The sequence below is a fragment of the Crocodylus siamensis genome, chromosome 5 (genome assembly GCF_052110815.1).
Source record: "Crocodylus siamensis isolate JL-2025a chromosome 5, ASM5211081v1, whole genome shotgun sequence".
Taxonomy (NCBI): Eukaryota; Metazoa; Chordata; order Crocodylia; family Crocodylidae; genus Crocodylus; species Crocodylus siamensis.
In genome coordinates, this window is record NC_143399.1 from 96,686,688 (window position 1) to 96,709,060 (window position 22,373).

General features: G+C 45.8%; 1 protein-coding gene across 5 annotated transcripts in view; it reads left to right on the forward strand.

Moving 5' to 3' along the window:
* Positions 1-22,373, forward strand: part of FBXL7 (F-box and leucine rich repeat protein 7) — a 346,631-nt gene that overhangs the window by 112,004 nt on the left and 212,254 nt on the right. For 2 of the 5 annotated variants that reach the window (XM_090049874.1, XM_090049872.1), the window contains exon 3: positions 5,923-6,029. The exons of the other annotated variants lie outside the window; for them this stretch is intronic. The gene's annotated coding sequence lies outside the window, so the exon portion shown is untranslated. The remainder of the gene's footprint in view (positions 1-5,922; positions 6,030-22,373) is intronic. 5 annotated transcript variants of the gene reach the window in all.

A 22,373-nucleotide genomic window follows, 5' to 3' on the forward strand; every position in this document is an offset into this window, starting at 1 on the left:
AGTCAGTCATCATGGTGCCCTGTGACCAGTGGGGTCCCTCAAGGCTCTGTCCTGGGACCCATGCTGTTCAACATCTTCATTAATGATGTGGACATTGGAGTCAGGAGTGGACTGGCCGAGTTCGCCGATGACACCAAACTTTGGGGCAAAGCATGCACGCCAGAAGATAGGCGGGTGATCCAAGCTGACCTGGACAAGCTCAGCAAATGGGCGGACGAGAACCTGATGGTGTTTAACACTGAAAAATGCAGGGTTCTCCACCTTGGAAGGAAAAACCTGCAGCATCCTTATAGGCTCGGCAGTGCTACGTTGGGTAGCACTACGGAAGAAAGAAACGTGAGGGTCATCATTGACCACAAGATGAACTTGAGCCTGCAATGTGATGCTGCGGCTAATAAAGCGACCAAAACGCTGGCTTGCATCCATAGATGCTTCTCGAGCAAATCCCGGGACGTCATTCTCCCCTTGTACTCGGCCTTAGTGAGGCCGCAGCTAGAGTACTGCGTCCAGTTTTGGGCTCCACAATTCAAAAAGGATGTGGAGAAGCTTGAGAGAGTCCAGAGGAGAGCCACGCGCATGATCAGATGTCAGGAAAACAGATCTTACGATGACAGGCTGAGAGCCATGGGACTCTTTAGCCTGGAAAAGCGCAGGTTCAGGGGTGATCTGATGGCCACCTATAAGTTTATCAGGGGTGACCACCAGGATCTGGGGGAACGTGTGTTCACCAGAGCACCCGAAGGGATGACTAGGTCGAACGGTCACAAACTCCTGCAAGACCGTTTCAGGCTGAACATAAGGAAGAATTTCTTCACTGTCGGATCCCCCAAGGCCTGGAACAGTCTGCCAGCGGAGGTGGTTCAAGCGCCTACATTGAACACCTTCAAGAGTAAATTGGATGCTTATCTTGCTGGGATCCTATGACCCCAGCTGACTTTCTGCCCTTTGGGCAGGGGGCTTGACTCAATCTCTCGAGGTCCCTTCCAGCCCTGATGTCTATGAAATCTCTGAAATCTCCAGAACACATGCACATGTGTGTTTGGAAAGCATCACTTGCGTAATTGAAGAGCTTGTTGAGGCTCCAGTAAAAACAGACCAGTAATCTCTTGATTTATCTTCATAATAGCTTAACATAATCAAAAGGTAGTAAAATTTCTACATGTTGAATCAGAAAAATCAGCTTTATTCAGGAAAGGAATATTAGAACATGCTTAATATACTTGCAGCTATGTGCTTGCCTGAAACTGGGCTTTATGCAGGGGGTGGAAGTGCTTATTAGGATTTCAGCTCCAGTCTAATTTTGTCAAAAGTTCAGTTCTCTGTTGGATTCTCAGTAATCCAGAAGAGAGTAGTTGGATTTTGAAAAAAAAATAGGTCTGTAGCTTTCTCAGGGAATTGTTTATTACTTTTGCTTATCACTAGAAAATTCAGAGTTTATTTTTTCTGTGGTACTTGAAGGACTACAAAAGACCCCTTTTCTGAATTTTGGTCATATTTTTTTCCTTTGTAAATAAAGATACTTACTCTTGTATGGGTGATGATGTATCATGTTTTTAGATGTTAATTTGTATGAAAAATTCTTAAAAAAAAAAAAAAAAAAGTGCATACACAAATATTTACCATATTTACTTGCATACCACGCGCACACTTTCCCCCAAAATCACCATCCAATACAAGAGTGCGTGTCTTACAGAGAAGCTGATATTTTTTGCAGGGTGTGAAGAGACAGCAAGAATAAACAAAAGACTTTTGGCAGGAGAAGTGTCCAAAAAAGAAAGACGGAGGAGCATGGAGATTCTGGAGCAGCTGCTCCGTGATGTTCAGGCGAGGTGCAGGGGAGAGGGGCGGGGCCAAGGAGAAATAGATGCAGAAGAAGAGGGGTGGAGCTGGTGAGAGCAGGGAACAAGGAAACCCCGGAGAGATGAGGCTCCTGGTGAGTGAAGGTGGGACTAACAAAATGGTGGAGCTCCGACAAGGGAAGTGAACAGAAGTGATCTTCAAGGAGGAGGAAATAGGGACCTAGGAACTCTCCTATCCTTTCAAGGATAATCAGGACTGTGCAGATGTTGTGTATGACATGTCTCTTAATTGGTCAGACATGTTTTTAAAAAAGAAAATGAGGTGAGTGTCGGTAAATATTGTTATAATATCAGACAGTGCAATCTGAAAATGAAAGTCTAGGAGTGTACACTGGGTTAGATACAACCCCCACAAGTGGTGCATTGGCCAGGAACTTTGACAACAGCCTAAGTCGCAAAGAACACATGGAAATGCAGCCAGGCAGAATGGGGAGTTCTGAACCGCTTTAGCAGACCTTACATCTGGTGAGTCAGCTGCTGCTACAACAACAACAACAAGCAACTCGACAAACTGCTCTTGAGGAAAACTGGCTCCACCAGCAAGCATGGACTCAACAGAACTGAGTGGAGTTGAAGGTACTCAAGATGACTCTGCAGGATAACCCTCCAGAAAGGCTTCTGGGTTTTGAAGGAGTCGCTTTGGCCTTTGGTTTGGATCAGAATAGATGGGCTGGTCAATTGGGGGTATCGCTGATTGGAAGACTCCAGTCCATTTATTGACCTATGCACCAGGCGAAGCAGTCAACTGTGACAAAGTAAAAAAGGAAATCAAGTATCATTTGAACATCAACCCAGAGAGATATCATAAAGCCTTTTGAATCAAGAAGAGAAGAGAGGACAAGTCCCTGTGGATACCACTCCAGCATTTAGCCGATCTATTAGATAAGTGGCTGAGACCCCAAGAGGTGTCTGAAGTGGAACTGTGCACTCAGAGTTTACTGGAACAGTTTTTAATGGACCTAGATTAAGGTACATTGCGGTGGGTGCATTGTTACCGCCCAAAGTCGCCTGCTGAGGCATTGAGATTAGCCGAAGATTTTGACAGTGCACAAGGAGAAGGCAACCAAGAACAGGGTATCAAAGGAAGGCCGGACACCATACTACCAGAAGTCGATCATAAAGAACCCTGGGAAATGAGGTGATCAATAATGTGTTTCTGGTGTGGACAGATGGGGCACATGGCAAGAGAATGTACGAATGTTCCTCACCAGAATCAACATGAACGGGAGGCATTGTTTGATGCCAGGAGCAGGGGGGTAATGGACAGGTAGAGATGATGAAAACAGGCAGGGAGAAATTGAAGGATTAAACCAACAATTTGGGTTAGGGTAGGTGGGAAGAAGATGCAAGCCATTGTGGACATGGGTTGCACACTGACCTTAGGGCAGACTTGGCTCCAAGGGATTGGGCTCCGTGAGTGGATGCGGTGAAGATGATTTGTATGCATGGGCAACCATCAGTGTATCCATGGAAGAAGTATTGGGTGGAAGTATTGGGCGTCGTGAGAGAAATGCCTGTCAGGCTAGCCAAGGATCTACCGTATCCAATGATATTAGGCCGAGATATGGTAAATTTCTGTCCAGTGTTGGATACAGTGAGAGCACAAGAGGAAAAACAGATGGGACTGGTGGGAGAAGGGTGAGAAGCTCCAGCCGAGCCAGAGGATTTGATCTAGAGAGTTTTGCAAGCAGTGCTCACTTCGGGGAAGCCCAACAGGGAGAAGATCTGTTCTGAGCCATTATTCGGTCGGAACTGGCCAGACGAGACTAGTGGGTAATAATGCCCCGAGCGGTGTCACGCATTACCCAGATACTAAATAAGGAAGGGTCTATCGTATAGAATTACATTGGGCCAACCTGATGGAGTAGAGATGCTACAGCATCTAATTCTCCAGAGGTATAGAAACTCTATTGAAATTGTCACTTACAAATCCATTGGGAGGTCACATGGGGAAGAATAAAACGGAGGCTAGACAGACTAAATGGTGTTTCTGGCCCTGACTCTATGAGCAAGTCGAAGACTTCTGTAGAGCTTGCCCTAATTGTTAGCAGGTTGGCCTCCAAAAACCTCTTCCAGTACCCCTATGTTCAATGCCGGTAGTGGAAGAGCCCTTTCCCTGAATAGCCCTAGATATAATAGCGTCACTACCAAAAGGTTCTGTGGGCTACCAATTCTTACTAGTCTTTAATAGACTATGCCACTAGGTTCCTTGAAGCGATCCCTCTATGCACAGTTACAGGACCTTGGGTAGCAGAGCAATTGATGAAGTGGGTATCAAGACTGGGTATACCCAAAGAAATAATCACTGACCAAGGGACGAACTTCCAAGTCCCACGTAAGGAGAAGTCTATACCAAGTACTCAAGATGCGACACTTGCGTGCGGCTGTATACTACCCCCAAACCAAAAAGTTGGTGGAAAGGTTTAACGGGACTCTCAAAAATATGCTACGACATTGCGCTCAAGAAGAACCATGGAAGCGGAACTCGTTAGTACCACCCCTGTTGTTCGCAAATAAGGGAACTCCTGCAATCTTCCCTTGGGTTTGCTTCGTTCAAACTGGCATACAGCCACCAACCATGAAGCCTGTTGGATGTGGAACAGGAGGAATGGGAGAAAGGGGAACCAACCAAGTATGTACAAGAATTGAGGAAAAGATTTACGGAAAGCAGGAGAGGTAGCCAGAGAACATCTCCAATGAGCACAAGAGAGACAAAAAGTCAAGTACAACAAAGGGACAATGAAGAGAACTACGGGAAGGGCAAAAAGTGTCAGTACTACTATGCAGTGCAATGAGTAAATTCTTAACTTGTTGGCAAAGACTGTCCAAGATAATTAGGCGAGTCGGCCCTGTTGATTTATGAAATCTTATGCCCCGGACACAAAAAAGACAAATTTTTTCATGTCAATTTGTTGAAAACATGGAATGAACCAGAGTGTCTGTTGGGAACCCAAATAAGAGAACAGTCAGAGCCAGAAACCAAAACAAACAAATTCAAAAGGGGATGGGAAGCTGATAAAGGAGTAGGTTTAGAAGATCAACTGACAGTAGAACAAAAAGAATAGTTAAAGCTCATAATAAACAAATTTGGAGATGTGTTTAACGAAACCCCAGGATATGCTAAAAGAATAAATCACAAAATTATCACTTCTGAGGGGGAAGTGATTAGAGAAAAATGGAAGAGCATTCCATATCATTGGTATGATATGATAAAAGCAGAGTTTGACAAGATGTTGGCTCTGGGAATAATTAGTTGTGTAGTCCAGGGCGTAGTCCATCAGTAGCTGTGCCCAAACAAGATGGCTCAATACAATTATGTGTGGACTACAGAAAATTAAATGCAATACCAAAATTTGACGCTTTTCTCATGCCATAGATAAGTGAATTATTAGAAAGAGTTGGAAGGGCCAAATTCATATCTATCTTAGATCTAACTAAGGGTTATTGGCAGATTCCTGTCCGCAAAGAAGACCAGGTGAAAAACTGCTTTTGGCACACCCTGGCAACTGTACGAATCCAAGCGTGTGCCATTTGGCCTACATGGAGCTGTGGCAACGTTCCAAAGATTAATTGATTTGGGTCCTGGCACCACATCAGCAATATGCCGCAGCATATATGGATGATATTATAATTTATGCTGTTGACTGGGGCCAACATTTAAATGCCCTTCGAGCAGTTCTTCAAGAATTAAGACTGACCGGTTTAACCATGAATCCATGCAAATGTGCATTAGTCAAAGCTGAAACCAAATACTTGGGCATTATGGTTGGACAGGGGTGTATTCGTCCACTCACGGACAAAATAGCAGCTATTTGGGACTATTCACCACCCCAAACAAAGAAACAAATGCAGGCCTTCCTAGGATTGGTCAGTTATTACCTCCAGTTCATTCCCCATTTCGTGGCAGTGACAGCCCCGCTAACTGGTCTGTTAAAGGGACAAGGTAACAGACCCATACAGTGGAACGCGTACTGTTTTGGAAACTTTTCGGAAAACACAACAGGCTTTATGTAAGAACATAGTCCTTCAAACACCCAACTTCACACGTCCTTTCATCTTGCAGATGGATGCCTCTAATCATGCCCTGGGAGCAGTGTTAACTCAAGTGACTGACAATATGAAATACCCAATTGCCTAAGCCAGCAGAAAATTGAATCCGCAGGAGCAAAGGTATGCCACAACTGAGCGGGATTGTTTAGCTATCAAACGGGGCACAGAATATTTTTGGTATTACCTCCTGGGCCGCATGTTCACATTAGTTACTGATTATGCCCCTTTAAAGTGGCTGCAGTCCACACAAATTGACAATGCATGGATCACCCGCTGGGCCCTCACTTTACAACCCTTCCATTTCCACATCGGCATGGCTGGTCCTAAATTCAGTGTTGTGGCAGACTTCTTGTCCCAGTGTCGTTGCAGTGACGACTTCCCAAACTCACATTACTTGCTGAGGTGAGACTCCTGCACTTTGAGACTGCAACGGAAGGCTGGAATGTAAGGTGCCTAGCGGCATCTTAAGGGGGAGGATGTGTGAAAAGACAGTGAGAATAAACAAAAGACTCCCGGCAGGAGAAGGGTCCAAAAAAGAAAAAGACGGAGACATGGGAGGAGTGCAGAGATGCCAGAGCACCTGCTCAGTGGTGATCAGGCAAACCACAGGAGAGAGAGGTGGGGCCGGCAAGAGCGGGGAAACGAGGAAACCCTGGGGAGAGGAGACTCCCAGGGAGTGAAGGAGACCAGTGGGACTAACACTCTCCTCTCTTTTCAAGAATATCAGGACTGTGCGAATGTTGTGTATGATGTGTCTCGTAATTGGTCAGACATATTCTTAAAAAAATTGTTTATTTTTAAAAGAGGCAAGAATCGGTAAATAGTGTTATAATATCAGATGGTGCAATCTGAAAACGAAAGTCTAGGAGTGTACGCTGGGTTAGATGCAACCCTTCACACGGCAGTAGAGGCATGACAGCATCCAAGAATAGTGCCAATTTGTTAACAGCTGTGAAAGGGTTAACACTGGGCTCCACCCCTATTTCTTGCTGTCCTGGAGGGAAGAGGCAACCATTTTGCAAGACAGCCAGCTCCAGACCATAGTTCTGGAAAAATATTTTTTCCTACTTTCTACCTTCCAGAAACAAGGTCCATGTCTTATTTTGGAGTTGTGTGCAACAAAATATGGTATTTTAGAATTAATTCTAAAATAATACCATCACAAATATCTTTCCATATTGATCATGCAAAATGGACATAATAGTTTGTGCACAAAATAATGTGCGTCTTGCTTGATACGGTCTGTTATCCATTGGCTAAGACATACATAGCTGACTGAAAACTCTTCATCTCTTTCCTGCATAAGGAACTGGGAAGAATCTTTTTGGTTGTTCCAAATGATGATGAAATATCTTTAAAGATATATTGAATAGGAAAGACGTATGCCTGTTTTTGATTATCTAGCCTCACCTCCTAAAAAAGAAAAAAGAAATAAAAAAATAAATATTGTGAAGCATTATTATTGTCTTGGGGTAAACTTGACAGTTGATTTTAGTGCAAAGAATTAATTGGAACAGTTTTAATGCTTCAGAATGTGCCTGGCTTCATAGTAACCTCCAATGAAAGCTTCAGATATCACAGTAATTTTTTTTGTCTACCTTCCACTTCTATACAACATACATGAAACTGTAGTGAGAAAATTGTTAACTTTAAGTTGCATTGCTTTTTTTTTTCCCCTCGTTTTAATTTACAAACCGACCTAATACAGCACCAAGGCAGATTTGATAAATGGACTTGTTCCAAAGTTTGTGTGTGAAAGCAGTACTAGGGTAGACCAGCGAGCTGAACTTCTGCCAAACACACACCAGTCCAACTGCTCAACCGCTATGGTACTGCACCCTCTAACACTACTGGGACCTTGTGCTTTTTAAAGGCATTTCTGTTTTCAGATGCATGCAGTTCAGTGGGTATCACAAGAGACAAGTGCCCTTTCCATGTCTTGGGATACTTGTGTGGGATTCTCTGAAACATATTCATGACATTAATTGAAAGCCAGGCACAGTATAATATTTGCTTTTACAAACAAATTTAACTAATAACTAAACATAGCAATGTGATCTTCAGTTTTCTTCTACATTCATTATAATAACTTCCTGTTGGTATTAATGGTTTTTCATCCTCTAATCTGATCTGTAATACGAGTGGACATAACACAGTAATTAAGGAATTAATTTCTAAGCCCCTAACTTCTGGCTAAACTAGAGCAATAACTGAGGTGGGTGTGTAGGCTAGTTTTAAAATCATGGAAAATCCACCCTTTTGCCAGGGGAAATTTGTTCTGATGTTCATGTGCCCTCACCAATAAATTGGCACCTTATTTCTAGTTGAATATTTTTTTCTTTGTCTGTTCTCTTAAGCTTGGTGAGGTTTGCTGTACCAGAGATGAAAATGGGTACATTTCATGCATTCATACTTGCATTCAAATCATTTTAATTACTTATATCCAATTTCTCATGGGCAGAGGCTCTTTTGTGGGGGGGGTTTGTTTGTATTTTTTTAAGCCGAAGAAATTTTGAGCTTAGTAAATAGGTAACAGAAGCAACACTGGGCAACTCTGTGCCTTGGACAGCAGCCATATGTGGTGCGACACCGGTGCTGCATTGTTGGTAGCAGTGGCAGGGTTAGCTGCGGTTAGGGCTATGCCCTTCCCAACCTATTTTCACCTTCCTGTAGTTGCGTTACTGATAGCTAATATCCTGTAACAATCTTAATTTCAACAAAGGATTTTGAAAGGCATCAAACAGTAATAGTCATGAGAGTTAGGACAAAGTTGCAAACTTATTCTGTATTAATGCAAACCAATTTAGTGTAAACTGGGTAAGGCTCCTTTGCAACTTATGACTTAACATTTCCTTACATTTGTACTTTTAACTTTTAGTATATATGCTCATGTACTCACTGGCATACATTGCAATATTATCCATTTCTAGGGATACCAGTCCCTGAAACCCAGGATATCAGTACAGGATTGCCTTTACCAAACCATTCTCTCATAAATCCCTGGACTACTCCTTAACTCTTGTTTACCTCACTCATAACACACAATATTTGGCATCTGGCAGTGCTGTGTATAATTGTTTGCCTGATACTTTGTCTTACAAAGCTCTGGCTATAGTTTATCACTTATTTTAATTTTAGTTGTGTGAACTGAAATGTCTTCATGCTGGATATGCTGGTTTTGATTTTTAGTAACCCACCCAGTATTGCATCTAGACAGGTGCGGTAGAGAGAGGGATAGAAGGCAACTGCCTTTAAAAATTATACTGGCCCATGGGCTGATCTAGGAATTTGAAAAGTGGGGCTGCGGGAGGTGCTACCAGTGCTGCAGGGGAGGTTGAAACCCTTCCCCCTTTTCCCTCCCTGAGGGCAGACTGTGCTATGGCAACAGCTTATGGGAACTTTTTGGAGTCCCCAAAGCAGGTAAAACTCCCCTGACTGCTCTTCTGCCCACCCCACTCCTGCCTCTTCCAGTGCAGGCACCTTCCCTCCTCTCCATTTCTCTCCCATTGCTCTGTCATGCTCTCCAGCAAGTTTTCATCTGGGTGCAAGAAGCGGGGGGGGGGGAGCCTGCCCAGTGCTGATTACAGGGGTAGGGGAGCCTTAGGTCTGCTCCTTTCTGCTACAAGTGGGGGCTTCAGTAAGTGTCAGGGAAGCCCCAGAGACCGGAGCAGCTGCATGGGGTGTTGGGTTGGTGGCAGTGGCAGAGTGGAGTCCTTGCACCCTCCCCTTCCATCACACTTTTCCTCACTGGCCTGGGAGCTCCAGCTGCATGAAGAGTGGATCAAAGTGCTGGGCAGGAGTGGCAGTAGTGCTATCAGTGGGTCATTTCTGTCTCCCAGGTACTCCCACTCTCTCTGTGTCCCCTGGGTCCAAGAGCAGGTATTGGAAGGAGGATCTGGTGCACTTGTCCCCAGCCCTGCCTGACACTGCACCTGCTCCTTTCTGCTGCAGCCCCAGTGAAGACTCAGCCTTGCCACTGCTGCTGACCCAGCACTCCATGCAGCTGTTTCCTGTGGCCCTTGGCTGGAGTGGATTAGGAGCAGTCCTGGGGGCCTCCCATGCCCCCAGGTCAGCTAGGGACAGCAGCACCAGTGATTGGGTCCCTCTTTTCTTACCTGCTTCCTGCTTCATCTCCCAGGTGTCGCAGTCCACACTGCAGCTCCAGCCATGCCTCAGACAGGGGACCCAGCCACAGGAAAATGGAGCTACTGGCACATGATTTTCACTGTGGAAGGGGGAGTGCAACTACACTCCTGCACTCCCTCCTCCATCCCCCCAATCTGCCTGTGTACTGTCACTTCTCTCCTTGCAATCCTTTATTCCATTTCATTACATACCTTCCAACTTCTACAACCAGTGAGGCAGAGATGCTATACACAACTAGTTCCTGCAATATACTCTCATTTGTCCTTAGAACAGGCTGGGGACAATAGTTTGTGTGCAGGTGATTAGATTATATGGGAACACATATGTGGAATGGGATCAAATTTAAAGATATGCAGAAAGGGTTTAATTTTGGTATTTCTTAACTCTTGAGCACTTAGTACTTTAAAGTTCTTTACAAAGTTAACTCTTTGTTCATCATGTGTATAACCTTGATTCTTCAGCCTTTGCCAATAGAAGTAGACATGCAATTAAAGTTAGACATACAATGAAAAGTGGGGTGCAGGAGGTCACATGCAAGTAGACATGCTATGAAAGATAGACTGAGGATCAGGATTCTGGGTTCAGGTCCAAGCTTTGCTGCAAGGTTTTTGTACGAGGCAGTTACCTTCTGCCTAGGTTCTCAATCTGCAAAATGAAGTAGGCAGAAAATAGTCAAAGGGACCATATCAGAGGTGCTTAACCTGGATCTAAATTTTGATAACATTTTTCCACAGCTGTGTACTAGATTTCAAAGGATCATCAAAGAATTTTGGCACTTAAATTTCCACATCTACCATAAATGGAGTTAGGCCCTTGACTATTCACCTGGTTCACATGTGCAATCACTTTTTTTGTTTCTTAACATACAGGCAGGAAAATGTGGATGCTAAAAAAACCAGCAACACTTTGACTGTAACTTTTGAGGACCTTTCTGAAAATTTGTTGCTGTATTGGGTAATAGCAAAAATGATCCTTAGTTGCTTGTTGAGTTTTTCCTCCTCCCATATAAGCTGTCATATTCCCAGTGAAGCTGGGATACTGTTCATTGCGACTTCTGTGGGTGAGGGAAGAAAGAATCAATTACAGATTTCCCTACTACTGAACTCTAGCCAAGCAGCGGCAAATGAATTTAGCAGATGTTTCTACTTTTGAAGTCTTTTTTGGAAGGAATGTTATTAACCAATTTCTCCTTCCTCCCAGGAGATAATGGGGACAGCAGTATAGCTGAGATCTGACAACTCATTACGTAATGGAAGAATATATTAATATTGACCCTGGGCATGTTGACATCTGGATTTGAATTGAGCTCTTTTTTAATTGGACTGTAAGGTGGATAGAAAACTGGCTGGATTGTCAGACTCAAAGGTTGGTAATTGGTGACTCAATGTCTAGCAGGCAGCCAGGGTTGGTTCTGGGGCCAGTTTTGTTCAATATCTTCATCAAGAACTTCGAAGATGGGATGGGGGGTGTACCCTCAGCCAGTTTACAGGTGACACCAAGGAGTAGTAAATATGCTGGAGGGTATAACTAGGATTCAGAGAGACTTGGACAAATCGGAGGATTGGACCCACAGGAATATCATAAGCTTCAACAAGGACAAATGCAAAGTTCTGCACTTAGGATGGAAGAATCCCATGCCCCAGTACAGGCTGGGGGCTGACTGGCTGGGCAGCAGCTCTGCAGAAAAGGACCTGGGGGTTACAGTGGACAGTAAGCTGAATATGAGCCAATAGTGTGCCGTTATTGTGAAGAAGGTTAACAGCATACTGGGCAGCATTAGTAGAAGCGTTGCCAGCAGATTGAGGGAAGTGATTCTTCCCCTCTGTTTTTGGTACTGGTGACCACATCTGGAGTACTGTGTTCAATTTTGGGCTCCCTGCTACAGAAAGGATGTGGACAAATTGGAGAGAGTCCAGCAGAGGGCAGAAGAAATGGTTAATGGACTGGCTCGTGACTTCTGAGGGAACTGGGTTTATTTAGTCTGGAGGAGGGAAGATGGAATGGATTTAATAGCAGCCTTCAACTACCTGAAGGGTGGTTGCAAAGAGGATACAGCTAGCCTGTTCTTGGTGGTGGCAGGTGACAGAACAAGGAGCAAGGTCTCAAGTTGTAGGAAAAGGAAGTTTGGGTTAGATATGAGGAGGAACTTTCTCGCTGGGGGGTAGTAATGCACTGGAACAGGCTTCCTAGAAAGGTTGTGGAATCTCCATCCTTGGGTTTTTAAGACCCAGGTAGACAAAATCTTTGCTGGGATGATCTAGTTGGGAATGGTCCTGCTTTGAGCAGGGTGTTTGACTAGATGATCTCCTGAGGTCCCTTCCAACCCTAATTTTCTGTGATTCCATGATTCTAAGATAAGATCATCCTTCTTGGTGATACCAGTTCTGTAGTGGGCAGAAACTCTGAGCTACGGAAAGGAACACTTGGAAAAGAGAATCTTCATTTAACTCCAAACATAGGCAAGATATTCATTATCATAGTGAAGCTGAGACCTGGAGGAAAATCCCACTCATTTGAACAGCTCCAGGTCACTCTTGTTTGCTTCTGTGAAGTGTATGAATTGCTTCGACTTGCTGTCAACTTCACAAAAGCCAAAATCCTTCACAAGCCAAAATCCTTCACAAGCCAAAATCCTTCACAAGCCAAAATCCTCCACAAATTACAAATGGAAAGTAATCCTTAGAGAATATTGAGCTTTTTCCTACCTGGGTAGCCACTTTTCCCAAAAAGTAAACATAGATGGCAACATTAGACATGGGATAAAATTTGCTAGTGCTGCCTTTGAAAACAATTTTGGAGATGTTCAATGGTTTCGGTCCTGATATCGTGATCAAACTTCTCATCTACCAGGCTGCTATCATCCCTATTCTGTTGTATGGGTGTGAAACTTGGATGACATATCAAAAACACCTGAAAGGTTTGGAACATTACCATTAGTGATGTTGTTGGGAAATCTGCTATATCAATAGGAAGGACAGAAGAATGTATGTCAGAGTTCTGGCTGAAGCAAATTCTACTGGCTTCAAAGCCATGCTCATACGACACCAAGACATGTTGTTATAAGGTTGCCTGACAACTGGCTTCCAAAACAGGTCCTGTATTTCCAAGCAATCATTCCTGGATTTCTGCAGAACTTGTATATAATCCTGAAGCAAGTACTCGGAGCTCCTTCCAGAATAATCGTACTATCAGGATACATTTTCCAAAAGTAAAAATCTGTGCAAATTGAAACAGATAAATTGTAGCAATATCAGTACTGCTCATACATAGAATTCTACCAAGGAAAGGACTGGATGCAATACTGTAACTCAAATTCAGTGACTGTAGCATGTTCTCTTAAGCCATCCCCTCCCTGGAGAGGTATGCTAGCTAGAAACTGTCTTGTCCCTATATTGCTGTACACACGCATTTCTGTTTAACTCATGAATTTTGACACTTGCTGTTTTAGCAATCTGATCCCGAAGGTTGATATATTTTTAGTATTGTTTCCTTCAAACAGCAGCGAGCATTATGTACAAGCTGAGACTACTGTAGATAGGAATGTCAGACATTCAGCCTGAAGGCCAGATCCAGCCTTCAGAGCTGCCTTATCCAGCCTGCTGACCTACCAACTGCCAGATGGGGGGCATAGCACCCAGTGGACATGGTGATGGGTGGCAGGAGGGTGAGCCAGGGCCAACAAAGCCCCAGCTAGCTTCTGACTTCTTTGCTTGTTGCCACTGCCTCAGCCCCAGCTCCTTGGCTGTTTACTTCCACTGCCACTGCTGCCATGGTGTCTGGTGCCAGATTTGGAGCTGGAGTTGTCACTACTGTGTGCTCCACTCCAGAGCTGGAGCTGCCACCCCAGCATGAAAGGAGTCAGAGGGAGAAGCTCCAACTCCAGCATGGGGCACATGGCATGCAATGGGAGCTGGAGCCATTGGTGCCAGAGCATGCATCAGGTGGGAGCTGGAGCTGTTGAACCTGTGCCCTGAGCTGGATCTGGCCAACAAGGAGCTTCAGTCTTGGGGCAGGAAGTAAATCTGACACCCCTGATGTAGATAATTGAGATCAACTACCACTAATACCAAGGGTGCACCAAAGAAAGATAGAAGCAGCAGCTGATTCCCAGAGAGGGTTATATGTTGAAAAGCTCATTTTCTGAGCATTTATTCAGTCCCATGCAGGTTTTTAGAGCATTTAGGAGATGCTTAAAGCAAACAACTGTCCAACCTCATTGATGATAGCAGGCAGATTCTCTGCTTTAATGAAAAGATAAGACCTTCATGGCAATCGCTATACAGTGGCTATAGGTCACATGCATGGGTTTCATCAGATGCCTGAAGATGCGGTTATGAAGAAATTTCCTCAGTAGGCTTTTCTATCTTTACCAGTACTAGGCATGGAGGGTGCTGTCACGATTGTACTGATGTATTCCATTCTGTTGGAGTGGGGAGGGCAGATGGGCAGAGCAGGTGGTCATCAATCCCTTGTTCCTACAGAAGGGCGTATATATGGAAAACAGCAGTGAGCTGAATTGATAACATTCAAATCCAGAACTCTGGCAGAGGTCAGACTAGTGTGAGTCCCAAGGTTCAGGCTGAGCCCATATCTAATAAAAGCCAACTATTTCAGTTCATATCCTGTCTACTGAAAAGATGCATGGAATCAGACAGCATGTTGAAAGGGTTTTATAACAGGTTTGTTTGTTTGTTTGTTCCAAAATGTGGTCTGTGCTTCAAGGTGGTCTGATACTAATGCAGATTTTACTGTATAGTTCTGCCACCTCTTCCCCCCCCCCCCAGTAGTGAATTGGTAACAGGTTGGTAGTTTTGCATAAGATGCTACACATGTTGAACTTGAAGTGTCTGATTGTGCTCTGTGGATTGTTTGAATCTCAGTCCATGTAATGTGCAGCTAAGTAGTATTCTGGAGCTCATACTATATTAATACTTTGGTTGCCCTGCTGTTGGGCACCTTCATAGAGATATGAGAGACTTGTAGAAGGATAGAAGGGCTTGAAGATGAAAGTTCTGCACTCTCACATTGTTGAGCCTGGAATATCTATTTCTTATAGCAAATCAGAGGAAGAAAGTCTTCTTTCTTGTGTGTCATCCGTGTCCATCCTATTCCCCCCACCCCCCTAATTCTTTTTGACTTAAGAAAAAATGCTGGATGAATTTTACAGCCATAAAAGCAATGGTACTCTGCTGCCAACAAGTAGAACAATGGAATCTTGTAGAGACCTTTATGCCCTCTATAAAAATGAGATTAGCTATAAAATAGCAGAGATTTAATGAGAGAATTTAGGCATCGGCAACAGCTCTGTTCCACATGGATGGTGGATGCCTGCTCACCAAGCTCTGGGAACTACCTCCACAAAGTGCACAATCAAAGCATTTTAAATGTTAGGTGAATTACTATCCTTTCTTTTTAAAAGTAGCTTTTTCTGATTTTTATCTCAGAACATATACCGTTCTTATCTGCTACCTAGTTGTCCTAAAGTCTCTCCAGCTGATCAGACAATTCTTTGGGTAAATCCGCTATCTTTTATGAGACCGACTAAAATAGCTGGAACAATTCTTCTTCGTAAACTTTCGGGTACAAACACCCTTCTTCAGCTGAGCAGAATTTCTATGTAGAAGACTTGAAACCAATTATCTCTTCAGGTAGTTATTGCAAGTTACATTTACAGTATTTACACAGAATGGAAGTACAAAGGGAAAGCATGGAAAATAGTGGTATACCTGTGCAATTTCAGGAAGGATGCTTCTCCTTTTGTTTAAAACATTTGTCTCTGAAGCGGTGGACCGAATGACTTTAAGTACTACTGCTGCTGACCTAACTAATTAGCCATAAGATGGTTGTAGAGTAGCTTGTCTTCATTGTGTCCAGCTTCTTCTCATCCCAGAATCTAGAGCCTGGATTTGAGTAATTTTTCCTTTTGAAGAATTTGTCATTGATATTTTTGGTGTCTCCGTTATTGGGTCTCCAACTTCAGGCTTTTATTGGGCCCAGGTTTTTTGTGGAGGGTAGGTGTTCAATACTTCTCTGAAAAGTAAGCTTAATCAGGATGCCAAAATAGTTTCATAGTAGCTAGAGTCGGAAGGGACCTAGGTAGATCATCTAGTCCGACCCCCTGCCTTGGCAGGAAAGAGCACCGGGGTCAGATGACCCCGGCAAGGTGCTCATCTAACTTCCTTTTAAAAATCCCCAGGCTAGGAGCCTGCACCACTTCCCCTGGAAGCCGGTTCCAGGCCCTAGCCGCCCTGACTGTGAAGTAGCGCCTCCTAATATCTAATCTAAACCTACCCTCCGCCAGCTTGTGACCGTTATTCCTGGTCACTCCTGGCAGCACACGGGGGAACAGGGACTCCCCCAATACCTGCTGATCCCCCCTGACCAGTTTGTAGCAGGCCACAAGGTCCCCCTTAACCTTCTCTTGTGGAGGCTAAACAGGTTCAGGTCCCGTAGCCTCTCCTCATAAGGCTTGCCCTGCTGACCCCTGATCATACGAGTGGCCCTCCTCTGGACTCTTTCCATATCATCCACGTCCCTCTTGAAGTGTGGCGCCCAGAACTGGACGCAGTACTCCAGCTGCGGCCTGACCAGTGCCGCATAGAGGGGGAGGATCACCTCCCTGGACCTGCTCGAGATGCATCTGTGGATGCATGACAGGGTACGGTTGGCCTTCTTGACTGCCTCCCCACACTGCCGGCCCATGTTCATCGTGGAGTCAATGATGACTCCAAGATCCTTTTCCGTCTCCGTGCTGGCAAGAGGGGAGTTCCCCAACCTGTAAGTGTGGTGCCGGTTCTTCCTCCCCATGTGCAACACCTTGCACTTATCAGTGTTAAACCCCATCCTATTCTCATCCGCCCACCGTTGCAACCTGTCAAGGTCAGCTTGTAGCCTATTGCACCCTTCTAGTGCACCCACATCCCCCCACATCTTAGTGTCATCAGCAAACTTGAACAGGGTGCTTTCTACCCCCTTATCCAAGTCACTGATGAAGATGTTGAACAGTGCGGGCCCGAGGACCGAGCCCTGCGGAACCCCACTGCCCACGTCCTTCCAGGTCGAGAAGAACCCATCCGCTACCACCCTCTGGGTGCGGCCCTCCAACCAGTTGGCGACCCATTTGACCGTGTGGGCATCGACACCACAGTCTCCCAGCTTTTTGATGAGGACAGGGTGAGAGACAGTGTCGAAAGCCTTCCGGAAGTCCAGAAAGACTACATCCACAGCAACCCCTGCATCTAATGATTTGGTGACCTGATCATAAAAGGCCACCAGGTTGGTCTGACAAGACCTGCCACTGATGAACCCATGTTGGTTGCCCCTGAGCATGCATTCCCCCGCAAGGCCCTCCTGGATGTGTGCCAGGAGAATTTTTTCAAAGAGCTTACCCGGCATTGAGGTAAGACTAACTGGCCTGTAATTTCCCGGGTCCTCTTTTTTTCCCTTTTTGAAGATAGGGACCACATTGGCCCTCTTCCAGTCTTCCGGCACCTCGCCAGAGCACCACGAGTGCTCATAGAGCCGCGCCAGGGGTCCCGCAATGACCTCGGCCAGTTCCTGTAGAACCCTAGGGTGAAGATCGTCCGGACCAGCGGACTTGAACACGTCCAGCCTCTCCAGAAGTACCCTAACTAACTCCTCGCTAACCCCTGGCCCAGGCGTGTCTCTCCCAGGGCCCGAGGGGTGCCCAGCAGGGAGGTGGCTGAACTGGTCCCTACTTAGGAAGACAGAGGCAAAGAAATCGTTAAATATGTTAGCTTTGTCATCTGGCGTGATGACTAAGTTGCCCATCGTGTCCTGCAGGGGCCCCACATTACCCGGGACCCTCTTTTTACCCCCTATGTATTTGAAGAAGGACTTCTTATTGTCCCCAATCCGGGAAGCTAGTCCTATCTCCATCTCTGCCTTGGCCTTCCTGACTGCCCCCCTACATCCTCGGGCGACTGTAACATAGTCCTTCTTGGTGATGACCCCATCTCTCCATTGGGTGTATGCCTCCCTTTTAGCAAGGAGACATTCCCGGATGCTCTTAGTGAGCCATGGGGGTTTATGTGCCCTCCTGCTCCCTTTGACCCTTGTTGGGATTACCTCCCTTTGGGCATGGAGGATCGTCTCCTTAAGGAGCAACCACTCCCCTTCGACATCTGATTCCCTTCCCCTCTGGGTCCTCAGCGCTTCCCCAACGATCCTCCTTAGCTTGTTGAAGTCAGCCCTCCTAAAGTCTAGGGCTGTTGCCTTGCTGCAGCCCTTTGCCACCTTACGCTGGATGGTGAATTCCAGCAAGCGATGATCACTGTCTCCCAGGTGGCCCATCACCCGCAGCCCCCTCACCAGGTCATCACCCGTGGCCAGCACCAGGTCCAACAAGGCGTCTCCCCTGGTGGGACTGTGCACCTCCTGGGTTAGATGGAGGTCCTGCACTCTGGCTAAGAACCGACGTGAGCAATCAGACTTGGCTGACTACTCCTCCCAGCAGATGTCTGGGAAGTTCAGGTCCCCCATGATGACCACATCCTTAGCCCTCACTGCCTCTGTGAGCTGACCTAAGAATTCCTGGTCGAGCTCTTCTCCCTGGTTGGGAGGTCTATAGTAGACTCCCACCGTTAAGTCTCTCTCCCCTGGACTGCCTTTTACTCTAACCCAGAGCACCTCAGAGTGCCCCCCCTCTACCCCCTTGCTAATTAACGAGGAAGTATATTCCTCCTTGGTGTAGAGTGCTACTCCTCCTCCACCTTTCCTTCCTATCCTGTTCCTCCTGTATAGCCTATAGCCCTTGACACTCACCGCCCAGTCATGCGATGAGTCCCACCACGTTTCTGTGATCCCTACTATGTCAGGGATGGTGACAGCTAGGAGGAGGGCGAGTTCCTCCTGCTTCTTCCCCATACTTCGAGCATTCGTGTAGAGGCATTTGAGGCCTCCAACGGTTGTGCCCACTGACCCCCTAGTCTCAGCAATGCCCCGTCCCCCATCACTTACCTGTTTCTCCCTTTTGACCATTGGTCTGGGCTCGCTGGCTGTTGCTGGGCCTGCTAGTTCATCATCTCCTCCGCCCTCATCTTCCCCCTCCCCCGACGAGCCTAGTTTAAAGCCCGCCGAAGGAGGTTCACCAACCTGGAAGAGAACACACGCTTATCTTTAGGGGAAAGGTGGAGCCCATGCCATCCCAGCATGTCTCTCATTCACGATGTGCCGGTCATGGCTGAGGAAGCCAAAGCCCGCCTTGAAGCACCATTCCTGTAGCCTCCAGCTGGTCTCCGCTATGCACATCTCGTGATGTCTGCCTCGACCACTCACTGGCAGGATGGAAGAGAAGACCGCCTGTGCGCCCATCTCCCTCAGCACGCCTCCCAGAGCATGGTAGTCTTCCATCAGGCGATCAGGGGCTCTCCTGGCCGCATCGTTAGTACCCACATGGACAAGGACCATGGGGTAATAATCGGTGGGCTGGATGATGGACTGGAGCATCCCCTTCACATCCTGAATCTTCACTCCGGGCAGGCAGTAGACCTCACGTGCTGAGGGATCCTGGCGACAGATGGGGCCCTCCGTACCTCTCAGGATGGAGTCACCAATCACGATGACGCGACGCTTCCTCCTCTTAGGCCTCTTGACTCCCGCCGCCCGCACAGGACATTGTGTGCGCAAAGTCTCCTCCCTGGAATCTTCCACTGCTCCCTCCTCCTCCAAGGCTGCCAGGGCCTCATATCTGTTCTCCAGATGGACAGGAGGAACTGGTGCCGCAACATGGTTAATAGCCCTGGCACGGGAGACCGTCTGCCACTCAGCAGTGGAGGGCTCATCCCGGGCTGCCCTCTCCTCTGTCGTACCACACTGCAGAGAAAGAAAATACCTATCAATTTCCTCCTCTGCCTCACGGATTCCCCTCAGCCTGCTAACCTCCTCCAGGAGCTCCTGCACCCGCTCCTCCAGGGTCCTAAGGCGGATACCTACAGGACAGGTGCAGGAGTCCCCAGTCCCTGCCCCCCCCAGACCTTGCCGGGCAGTTCCCGCAGGCCAGGGGGTTGGAGGACAGCAGCCCCCCCCGAGGGCTCTGTCTGGGTGGAGGCCTCGGACAAGCCCCGGGAAGGCCGTGCCCCCCGGGCAGGGGCCCTGGCAGAACTCCGTGTCGACACTATCGCAGGAGTTGCTGCCCTTACTAGCAGAGCAGGGGTCAGCCTCTGGGCCCCGCCTGCTCACCCGCCGGCGCGAACGCTGCCGCAAACGCCGGCGCACTCTTACGGACCGCGCCTGTTTGCACGGTCTGTTCGCGCGGCTCGGGAGCGCGGCTCCCTACCGGCTCGGCTAAGAGGGACCCGGGGGGCTTCCCCTCCGGATCCGGCTCAGCTGCGCCGGCCCCTCAGTCCCTCAGCCCCACTTACCTTAGGGGGATCAGCTGCTGCTGCCCCCTCAGCTGCTCCGCTTGCCGCCGCCGCTGCTACTGCTGCACTCTCCTCTGCTCCGGGTCCAGAAAGGAGGCACACGTGTGGGAAGGACACACGTGCGCCTGTGTCCCTCTTCTCCCCACTGCTCCTGACCTCCAAGAGGTCACTAACAAATCACTAACTGCTTTTGAAAACTGAGCCAAATCTGTCTTTAAAAAGAAGCTCACCAATTTGGGTAGGTTAAACCTTAATAAAATACTGATGTTACATAAATTATTCCTAGTTTTGGCTTTTTCTGGCATTTCTCTTACACTGCCGGGATTTCAAATATTTCCAAAAACTAGTTTAAAATCTAATAAATGCTCTCAGTAAAAGAAGTTGTAAGATTCCGTTATTACTATCAATTATGTTGTCTCTGAATAAATCAGGAGTTTGCCTAAGGGTGAATGGGAAAAGGGACAAGAATGAAAAGTAATGTATATGCCTATAAACATGTAGGTTTTTAACATATAATTTTGGGTTTCTTAAACCTTGATGGAAACTCTTCTTGACTGTATTGGAAAATGAGGTCCTGTAGGTTTCATTGTTAGTATATTTTTGTAAGGGAATTAACATGGATGAGCATATTCTCATTAAAACTCTAGGAAAAACAAGTATTAACTAGAAAAAAATCCCCCAAAACCTGAGGAAAGTGATCATACATCTAGAACTCTCAATGCAATACTCAGCATAAATTCAGAATTATGGAACACAACTAAAGGTGTATAAATTAACACACAAATGTAGCAAATGACTTTCATTTATAATACCTAGTTTGTATCTCTATTGTTATACTGCTGCCTGTGTTCAATAACATATTTCAACAGTTTAAAACATCATTCTAATCTTCAGGTTGCATTCTTATTTTTCTTGCATCCTTGTTTTCAAAATATCTGTATGGGCATTTTGGGGCAAAAGGGTCAATACCAGATGTGCCTTGCCTCTTTTGATGTTTTGGAGTGTGCAAAAATAAAGAAGTTTTGAACATGGTTTTACACGCTACTAATTTGACTTCAAGGACGTTTGCCGTTTATTTAATCAAAACCAAATAGCTTTAAGCCTCCCTGTGGATATATTTTCATAACAAGGTAAATAAACAATATTTTCTTTAAGTCACAGAATACATATTTAACTCCTTAGCTACACAGAGCATCACTGTAATCTTCTGTTCCAGTAGCATTATGACTTCTTCATTATATGGTAATTAATATGGGAGCTGCTTTTCTATACTGACATCCTGTATTACCTGAAATTCAGTACAACAGTAAAGATTAGATGCAGAGTAGTTATTTCAGAGAAATCGAAGAAAAAGCAGTGTATGCAGGATCTGAAAGAGACGTTATTGGTGGAAGGGGGGTGTATCTTGATTAAAGTCAATTAAATTGCCTTTGAAGAGGAAAGTTTTCTTCCTTAGCTTAAATTTCAAGCTCAGTGGTGTTCCTTTTTAGACTCCTAAGAAATAGAAGGGAGGTGGGATATGTAATAATTTTGCCAAATCTATAAGCTCTTAACTTTGCTATGTGGCTGGATCCCTTTGGTAGTTGTTAAGCTGGCTGGTATTCCAGAGACTTTTTTGACTAACCAGGTCTATGGGAGTGATTCTTGGAAACAGATACTGAAGGCAATAGTGGATTAATAGTTAAAAGGTTATCTTTCTGAAATTGAAGAGCTAATCAAATACTTAAGTGTGTGTGTCAGTGTGTACACTATTTTCTCCTATTAACTTAAAGCTCGGTGTTATCCCCTACTCTGGGTATCATTAAGTCTCAAAATTATGTTGTCAGTAAAGGTCAAGTGGATAGATCTAGTTATAATAAACTACATTGATTAAGAGATTCTGTGTTAGAAATTGTCAGGGAAACAAGTGTCAGAGGATAACAAGTATCCCAAAGTA